The sequence below is a fragment of the Natator depressus genome, chromosome 1, assembly GCF_965152275.1.
Source record: "Natator depressus isolate rNatDep1 chromosome 1, rNatDep2.hap1, whole genome shotgun sequence".
Classification (NCBI taxonomy): Eukaryota; Metazoa; Chordata; order Testudines; family Cheloniidae; genus Natator; species Natator depressus.
The window spans coordinates 216,431,239-216,441,238 of NC_134234.1; the positions used below are offsets into that span (position 1 = coordinate 216,431,239).

Sequence of the window (10,000 nt, forward strand, 5' to 3'; positions counted from 1 at the left end):
AATGCAGTTCTGCTGCCAGTGAATCTTGATGACAAAAGCTTTTCCATATGTAAGGTCTTAGAACATAACATAAGAATGGCCATACCGGGTTAGACCAAATGTCCATCTAGCCCAGAATCTTGTCTTCCAACAGTGGACAGTTCCAGGTGCCCCAGAGGGAATGAACAGAACACGTAATCAGCAAGTGATCTATCCCCTGTCGCCCATTCTCAACTTCTGGCAAAGAGAGGCTAGGGATAATACTTTAACTACGTGAATGAAATGATCCTCAAATCTTTTGAAATTCCGTTCTCCATTATTTTTGTTTTGCTTCATGACCCATTCTAAGAGAAGTGTCAGGAATTTGGGTCTTGGGTCAAATATAGATGAAAGCTCGTAACTATTCATTTTGGGACATACAGTGTCATGCATTTGCACTTGGTAGTTTAAGATCACAGAGCTTTAAACCATATTAACAATGAGATTTAAAATAGTCTCATAGACTTTAAGGCCAGAAGGGACCATCATGATCATCCAGTCTGACCTCCTGCACATTGCAGGCCGCAGAACCTCACCCACCCGCTCCTGTAATAGAACCTTAACTTCTGGCTGAGTTACTGAAGTCCTCAAATCATGATTTAAAGACTTCAAGCTACAGAGACTCCACCATTTACACTAGTTTAACCTGCAAGTGACCCATGCCACAGGCTGCAGAGGAAGGCGAAAACCCCCCAGGTCTCTGCCAATCTGACCCAGAGGAAAATTTCTTCCCAACCCCAAATATGCTGATATTTAGATCCTGAGCATGTGAATAAGGCCCACCACCTCCCCGTCTAGTGTCTCAGTCACTTCTTTCAATTTTTTTGCTATTGTTCACCTACTAACTTGTAACACTAATCAGCCTTCGTCAGATCCTTTGCTGACCCTAAACTAGATTTAAAAAAAACAACAGCTCTTTACGAGCAATACAGCACTTACATTTTAATTAAGCACATGTAAATGAAAATCTAGAAGATAAAAATAAATCAAGTCTCCTTATCTGTAGATTTTTATATGCAGACTATCCAAAGGATCAAGGGATAATTAAAGGGTCCTCTTTGAGTCTCTGGGAGAAATAAATCTCTTCATTCCCTGCTCTGGGAAATAACACAAATTTAGCAAGCTCTATTTTAAGCGTACATCTTAGAGACACCAGGCAAACCAATCCTATTGGCATGGATTTTCGCTGGTGTAAGTGATTAAACTTTAACCTGGAATTTAGTAAAACCATTTATTTGATATATGAAAGATCACAGAATCCAGCTCGCTCTCCCTGAATTGGGCTGGCTCTGGAAGGTGAATGGGTGTGAAAAGGAGTAAAAAAATGTACTTTAGTCACTAAAGTGAGGAGATGTGCCTCTGAACACACACGGGGAGCAGCAGGTCTGTTTGGTAACAAGATGCTATTTTTACATAGTCACTTGTCAGAACAGAATCACGCTTTAAAAATCTAGAAAAACTCAAGTATTACAAAATTATGAAATCAATTAGAGATATTAACTCATATCCAATACCATGCCTAGGTCATAAGAAAATTGTCCTCAGAGCAATGAGTTTATTAACTGACAGACAACTCTGTGCCATGATTTGTAATTTCAAACGTATTACACATTGTAGAACATTTGGAATGATGTGAAGATTTCGGTATTTTTGATCAGCAGTTCTTCAATACTGAAATCCCAGGTTTTAGAGGGTAAAGAGACAGTGCAATATATCCCCATCTGTGAATTAAGAGTTGCATGCGTTCCTGACTGTATGAGAGGATGGGCAGTTATAAGAATCTGAAATAAAACAGGCAGCCTACTACAAAAGCCACTCGATTTACCTTTCCAAAGGAAGCTCAGTTAGAAAATTTACCTTTCAACCATGTTTAGCAAAGCAAGAATGGGATTCTATTATACCAAGATTTAAGGCCCAAGCCCAGGCAGTGATAATTAGCCAAAAGGTTAATTCCTGGATGAGGTCATTCAAAGATGGCCAGTAGTTGGACTACTGGCTTTTATCAGACGTTGAAACTGTATACCGACTAGACAGTGCATGGGAGATTAAACAAGTATAATCAAACGAGTCAAAGAAGTTACATTGGCAGCTGAGATACTGCAGTATAGAGAGGTCAGTTTGCTGAGATAATACAGATTTCCTTTTAAATTAAAAAACCCCCCAAACATTTGGGATTAGATTTTGCTTCTTATCACAAATGTATCTTGTGATTCTCTGTCCATTGATCACTACTGATTCTGTGTGACTACCCTGATGTTATTGTCAAATTTAAAAGTGAACAAAGAATTCTTTTTCTAATATTTTGCAGTATAAAATTTTTATTTTTTCTTTTTAAAAAGAGATTTTGAAACAACATATAGAACTGCATTGGGGCAAATAATGAATACTCATGAGGCAGGAATACAAACAGGTCAAAACACATAGGTATATGCACTGGGCCAAACAGTTAATATATGCAGAATTGTGTTGTTTTTATTAGTGCACAGAGTGGCATTAATTTCACATTTAACATAAATCAGAGTGGGGAAAAAAGTGTTCCCTCTTTCAGATCACCAAAAAACAATCAATAGTTATTTATATGGCTTTTTGCCAGCTGATCCCTTAAACCAACAAATACTCAAGGTAGGACATTATAGTACTACATATAGAGAGCACCATATTCTGTTTGAGGAAGCTGCAAGCTTTACAGTTGCTGTAAAACTTGCAATTTTGTTTTTTTAATTACCTTATAGACCGTTAGGTTTTATAAATCCCCAAAAGCAAACATCCCAGTTAAGACTTTACGTACCTTTAACCATTAAGAATCATAAATGCAACAAATATGAAGTGCTTCATGTCAAGAAGAAATAAAAACAAAATGTTTACACCCTTTATAATAGAAACTGGTTGCTGGATTATTACAGAGAACAGTCTGGGTTGGTATAACACTAATAATAAATATCAAAACACTCTAACCTGTATTGTCTTTCATGTGTGGCTCTCTAAGCTTTTCAAAAACCTTGACTAATTAAGCTTTGAAGAACACTTGTGAAGTATTGCAATTCATTTTACAGATGGGCAAACTGAGGCACAAAGTAGTTAAGTGGCTTGACCAAAATCAAACATTGAGTTAGTGGCAGAGGGAGAGAAAGAACCTGTGAGTCCTAAATCCCAGACCTCTGCTAACCAGCAGACTATACTCCTTCCCCCACGGGGCAAAATAGGTGGCATGGCAAAAGGGAGAAAGTCAAATCCAATTTTTATTAAGAGACTCCACTGCAAACTCTTTAAAAAGAGCTTGTCTTTTTAATGGAGTTTGTTTAGTCAGTATCTCTCCACTGATTGAAAAGAAAAGCTAGCTTTCCCTAATCACATTGTAATTTTTCATGTAGCAAACACATATTCCTGTAGAGCAGTAACCAACGGTGCTTTCCCTGTTTATACCCTTCTGCTTGCTGTAAGTCTAAGTGGAGCCTGGCTGAGTATATTTGATTATCCAAAGCCTTGTTCTGATTGACTGATGGTGCATGGCTGTAACATTACCAGGAAAGCTTTAACACCCAATGGTGTATAATGGGGACATCATCACAAAAAATACAAATCTCCATCCCTAGGTCCATTATTTTATATCATTTGAAAGGAAATAGGATGGAGACCTTTCTTGTATGTTTCTCATAATATCATTTTAACCCATTTTCCAGCATTTTCTGTTTTATTAAAATACTATGCCCCTGACATTCAAGAAATTGAACCAGGAGCCTTAATGCAGGGACAATAACTCTATTTATATAGTGCCGAGCATAAATGGGCCCTGACCTTGCTAAGGCCTCTAGATGCTATTGCAATATATATTCCTGGGGGTATTCTGCTACAAAAAAATAAAAATTCTGCACCCAAACATTTAAAATTCTGCACACAATATTTTAAAATTCTGCAAATTTTATTTGTCAACATAACACTACATAATAATGGCAGTTTCATTTATTTTGATAATTTATTTGAAAATACCTTTCAGCAAGTATGTCTGTAACAATACAGACACACACTAAAATTCCCCCAGGAATAGAGAGTTAAAGAAACTCCCATGACAACCCAGTTCCTGTTTCCTCCGCCACCCCATCTTCTCCCCCCACCCCAATTCCAGCCAGGGGGGCCAGACACCCACAACCCCTCCCCGCGAGAGCCGAGCTGCAGGTACCCCCCCCGGCCCAGATACCTGCATCCCCTCCCCGCCAGAACTCAGCTATGCCCCGCCCCCTCCAGCCCAGACCCTCTCCCCCCTGAGCCCAGGGATCCAGAGAGAGAAACAGCCTGATGCTCGGTCCCACGCTTGCACAGAGTTTCCTGTGCGCTGCTCTCTCCTTCCCTCAGGGCATGCGGGGAACTGCAGCTGACAGGAACCCTCTAGCTCCCTCCCCTTCTCCCGGGCGGTGTCTTCTGTGTGCGAGCTGGGCTCTGCCAGGTTCAGTGGCCCCTAGTAGCAGCCAGGAACACTGCAGCCCATTTCTGTGGGGGAAAGGAAATTCTGCATGCACGTTAATTTCTGCAAAATTCTGCATTGTGCAGTGGCGCAGAATTCCCCCGGGGGTAAATATAGCTGTTATGTAAGAACAACAATGGGACTTAAAGCAAGTTGAAAAGGGCCAGAAAAGGCAGCTGCAGAGATAAGTTGCAAATATGCTTAAAAAAGGATCCCACAAAAATGTCCCCTTATTAGCCTGTGCTGTATTGGGGCAGAGATGTGGGCCTGAGGAATCGATTTCTTTTCCCATTTAAACATAAAGGGTGATAGCCTGACTCCACTGATGTCAGTGAAGCCCGAGTTTCACCCAAACACGGTCTCAAAAGCAGAACTGAGAAGTGAGGCAACACCACCTGGAAAACAACCCAAAACAACTGCCTATTCAGGGCACTTTGCTGGAAATGGTTACCACCACCGAAGAGCACCATCGTGTATGTGAAGAACAGGAGCACATGTTGCAAGGGAAATCCAGGCAACATGCTCCACGGGGACATCTTTTTTTAAAAACACCAACTACCTGACATTCGACGCATTCAAAGGCAAAACATTGGCTCTTCAGAATCAGTGTGAAGCCCCCTTTGGCAGGGAAGATCTAGTCATGTCCAGAAATGGGGTGATTCCACTGGAAGTGGGGAAATCACCCAATCTTCCCTTCCTTCTGATGGTGGAGTATTAGAAAGAGGCTCTCGCAAGTCTTCCCTCCCTACCTCCTCACCCCAGAGCTCTCTCCAGCACATCATGAGAGGGCTGGACTTATAGGAATAGAGGTAGAAAAGGGAAAAAAGCACTTTAAAACTACCACTCATCTTTCACACAAGCCTTTCCTTGCTGCCTCCCCCTTCTCATCCGCCCCCTAAATTTGCCCTTTTCAATCAAGAAACTCAATACATGAGCCTTAATACAGCTCCTAGTTCAGCTTCCTACATAAGACTACACTTAAGAGCCCAACAGATTGTCTAGTGGGGGGCCTGGGCTGGAAAGCAACAGTTTGTCTTTTGAAGTAAAGTGCTAGCAAGCAGGACTTCAAACAGAAATGGCTCTTCCCCACGCATCTCGGCTGCAGCACTGAGGGGAATTGACAGGAGAGCTCTATAGGGTCTCCTTACTGGAAGATGAACTGCAGGTTACATCTAGTCTCATTCCAAGTTTAGTTTCTTGTTTGAAAAGGGCAGGTTTAGGTGGATGAGCGTGGGGAGGAAGGAACAGACAGGAATGGAGGAAGAAGACTTGGTTTGTGTGTCCCAGTTTTTCGTTGCCTTTTCCCTCCTTCTCCAACTTTATTCCACAAGCCCAGCTGCCCTTTCTAGCCATGATGGTGCAAGACAAACAGGCAAGGCTGGAGTCAAAGGGTGGGACGGTGCAGGGCTCTTTATGGGGAGACGTTTCTATCAACACCTTAAGGAACCTCATGTAATTTATGGGCTGAGGTTCACAAGTGCGGCAAACCCCAAATCCATGCCTGCCTTTAATGGGTTCAGTGCAAATGTTTTGCACAGCTCTACCATGAACTGATCAACTAAATCTGGTGCCAGTTATGGATTCCCACAAACAAAGCACAGATGTATTTCTCTAGCAAGATCCATTTTATTTCAGATTAAGGAAAACAACAATGATAAAAGAAAGAACAAATATGAAATCAGCTGGAGAGAGACAGAGACTCATTCTGTAACACTGTATATCTGAAATTTAAATACAAAATGGCAGCTGCTTTATAGCAGCCCTTGCAGTAGGCACTGGCAAGGACAGGGTAGAAAGGAGACACTCCTCTATGTTTAAAGGAGCAGTAAACAGAAAACAGAACGACACCACTTTTCATTTGCATAACTCCATAAATCAAAGTATCCAGCTGGAACACCAGAGATGACAAAATTAAAATTTTACTCGCAGGCCCAGTGAGCTCTCTATTGGGCATACAATAGTTTATTACTAAATGCCACCTGTCAAAAATTTTACAGTACACACAATTGCCACTTTTCCACAGGCCAGATGAATACATCTTTTTGAAAATGTAACCCTAAAATGAAGAGCCTGTGGGTTACAGAAAAGATTTTTTTAAAAAGCACCTTGGAGACATGGGTTTTGTACTGTACCTTCAACTTCCTTCCTATCGCTCCAGAAGTTTCTGTACAATAGCTGAGATATATATGCATCTTAAGTTTGAACACACTGTCAGATCATAGCTTGTTCCATAAGGGTGAAATTCACCCCCAAACTGCATTGGCTTGTAAGGCCCCAATTCAGCAAACAAAATACTTGAGCACATGCTTAACTTTAAGCAAGTGACTTGCCCCAATGAATTCAATGGGCCTATTCACATGCTTAAAATGAAGCATGGGTTTAAGTAATTTGCTGAGTCAGAAAGGAGGAGCTAAAGTAATATGGAGGGGTCCATGCAGCCTTAAATTGGCACAGAGGGACAGCTAATATTTAAAATGGTTTTGATAAATCACTCATTTTCTCTGCAGACAGCCCAGACACACAGCTCTAATTTTAACCCATGGAGCCTCAGAAACAGCATTTACTGTTCTTAACAAAACAAGATTCATTTACAGCAAGTCATACCAGCCACAATCTTTTTTACACTCATTTATTTTATTTTAAATCATTCTGATTTCACTGCAAACGGGCTGGGGAAGGAATTTCCTGAGGCAACAGAAGCTCACAGGAAGCAGACAAGCACAGCTGGCTGAACCTGCCACCCATTGCTTGCACACCACCCTTAGGAGTGCTATACAGGGTCCCTCTGTGCTTATCCCTCATCCCTTTTTGTTATTCCTGTGCTCCTGCAACACTGCTGATGCAAATTCTCCCAGTATTGAGAAACATCTGATAATTGCATTGCAACATACAGTGGAAAACTAAGTAGTACTTTATCAGGATTTTATTAGTGTTCTGCCACTGACATCCAATTGATTGCTTTGGCCAGGAACACACAAGTATCAAGTTGATAACAAATACACCTGTAGTCTGTCCTAGAGCTATAGATTTGAGAATACCAGAAACATTTAACTGCCATCAACAAGCTTAATTTATAGGATATCAGAGTGGGGGAAAATAGTTAGCAGAGGAAACCAACCTTCTTTTATGGTAAAATTACCTTATTTTCTTAATTCAAAGAGGCACCATCAATTTGAAAGTCACTTTTCAGCCTGAACATTGTCTACCTTCTATAATTCCAAGCAACACATAAAATGGCTCTAACTGAAAAGGTAGCAAAAATCAGCATTTTAACACCCCTCCCCCCATTTGTTCACTTGACAGCACTCCATGCATTGTCAAAATCACTGTTCTCTTGAATGGCCAGTTATTTAGAATCTAATCCTGCAACTTTCTCTGCACACATGCAGAGACTGACCTGAACAGATACATTAGCAGGATCAGGACCTGAGTCGGTTTCTCCCTTGCATCCGCAAGGAAACAGAAAAAATTTTATAAAGGACATTTCTTTTAATTGAACAACAACTGGTTATTTAACAGAAGCTTAAAATTAGTTATTTAAAAGAACATAGATTTTTTTTAAAAAAAATCTATTTATAAGAACATGTTGGCAGTGTCCCTTTAAAAAATAAATTTCGGATGAAGCAGTCACTGATGTTAAAGGGAAGTACTTGCTCCTCTCTCAATGTACCCCTACCTAAATCTAGTCTAAATCTATATTTTTATACTGTATCATCATGGTACCCTATAAGCATGTGGGGGGGGGAAGGGGGGGAAACAAAACATTCTCTCCTCTTTCTCTCCCAGCCCCCCTCCAAACCCTACAGGCATAGTACCAATAGAATTGCTCTGGATTCACATCAGGATAAATGAGAGCCTACCCCTTAAAAAGGGTATGGGGCTAATGCTCATGCCAGGTGTGTGACTCCACTGAAGTTAGTAGAGTCACATCAGTGCAAAGGAGAAGACTTAATACTTTTATTTGGACATGCGGAAACCTGAGCGTGTAAAACCCTGCAGACGGAGAGGAGAAGCTAGCTTCTCACATAGCCTTTAACTTCTAACAGAGCCTTGTGGTCCGTAATATTTAAAATGTTTCTACTAAGACATCAACGAATGTCAGTTTTTAAAGGTCTTTTGAAGTCAGCCACTACCAAATGGTGCTGAGGTACTGCCAGGATATCGACACCCTTTGGCTTTTCAAAGCCAGTCAGATTTAAGGATTCTTTCTAGACTTTTATCATAGAAATATATATCTAAAGCATCAGAAGGTTACTAGCACTGTATGGAAACAGGAGCTGTATCCCCAAAGGAACATTAGACAGATAGAAAGTGAGATCTCCAGTTAGCTGTATACATGAGAACTGCCAACTAACATCTCACTTACTGTTGGCACAATATTCAAAGTATGAAGAAAAATACAAGAGGATGAAGTGTTATAAGGCTGAAGCGCATTCTGAGGGGAGTAGAGATGAAAGGTGGAGAACGCTTATAATGCTCCAAGACAAGCCAGGGTAGCTGGGTTTGGGAGCAGATCACAGGGGGAAGCTGGAAAACCAAGGGAACCTTTTTACTGCCTGAAAGGCAGGCTGGAGCTGGGGAGCAGACGGGGGGGTGAAGAGGGGGGAAAGCTGGGAAGAGCCTGTATTTGCAGCACTGGTCTGAAGGAGCAGAACAGAGGGGATAAGGGAGAGCAAGGGGGACTCCTGTAATGCTGGAAAGCAGAGAAAATATGGGAGAGCAGGGAGCTCGCTCAAGGCTGCAGAGTTCTGCTTTAAGTTGGGGTTGGGGTGCTGGGGCGGGCAGGCAGAGGGGACAGCAAGGATACTCAGTCTAGCCCAGGGAAGCGGGGAGAGTGGAGCAGAGCACTGGGGGGTGTCGCTGAAGCAGGAGGGGGCACCGCACAGCCGGTCTCAGCAGCCCTTGCCGTGAGCTGCTCATCACACTTGCCTTCCTTCAGGTTTATTCACCCCTTTCAATCTTTCCTTTCCGCCCTCCCCCCCCGATGAACTGGTAAGAAACTTCAGTCGCTGCTGGGTAAGATGGCCGCACAGCAGCCTCTATTCTCCTCCGGCCACCTCTGGGTTAACCCGGCTGCTGCCCCTCGACCCTGCTACCCGCCCCCCCACTTACCCCGGCGCGGACCTCCTGCAACCCCAACAACTACAGCACCGGGAGCGCTGGCCACACTCAGCGGGCGCAGGGCGCGGGCACCCCCCGGGCAGGGATGCGATGGTTCCGGGAGCCCCCTCCCCCTCCCCTCTCCTCTGAGGCCACGTGTATGCAGCCTGGGCAGGAGCGTCTTAAAGAGGCAAAGCACCTTAGAGCTGGGACGCTCCTCTAATATTTCAGCACGGGCCCGATTCTCCATCACCCCCCCGCCCCCCCCCACACCCACCCGCCCGCGCGCCCTGTCTGCTCAGTCACCCCCCTGCCCGTCTGAGCGGGCACCCGACTGCACAAGGGCGAACCAGGCCCAGCGACTCCGGGCTAAAAGATGCACTCTCAGATCTACCCGGGGTAGGGGGACCAGGCAGCAAGTGT

The 10,000-nt window shown here is 43.1% G+C and overlaps 1 protein-coding gene across 2 annotated transcripts in view; it reads right to left on the reverse strand.

The window, feature by feature from the left end:
- Window positions 1-9,705, reverse strand: part of TSPAN11 (tetraspanin 11) — a 220,117-nt gene extending 210,412 nt beyond the window's left edge. For both annotated transcript variants that reach the window (XM_074935605.1, XM_074935598.1), the window contains exon 1: window positions 9,590-9,705. The gene's annotated coding sequence lies outside the window, so the exon portion shown is untranslated. The remainder of the gene's footprint in view (window positions 1-9,589) is intronic.
- Between the last annotated feature and the right edge of the window lie 295 nt (window positions 9,706-10,000).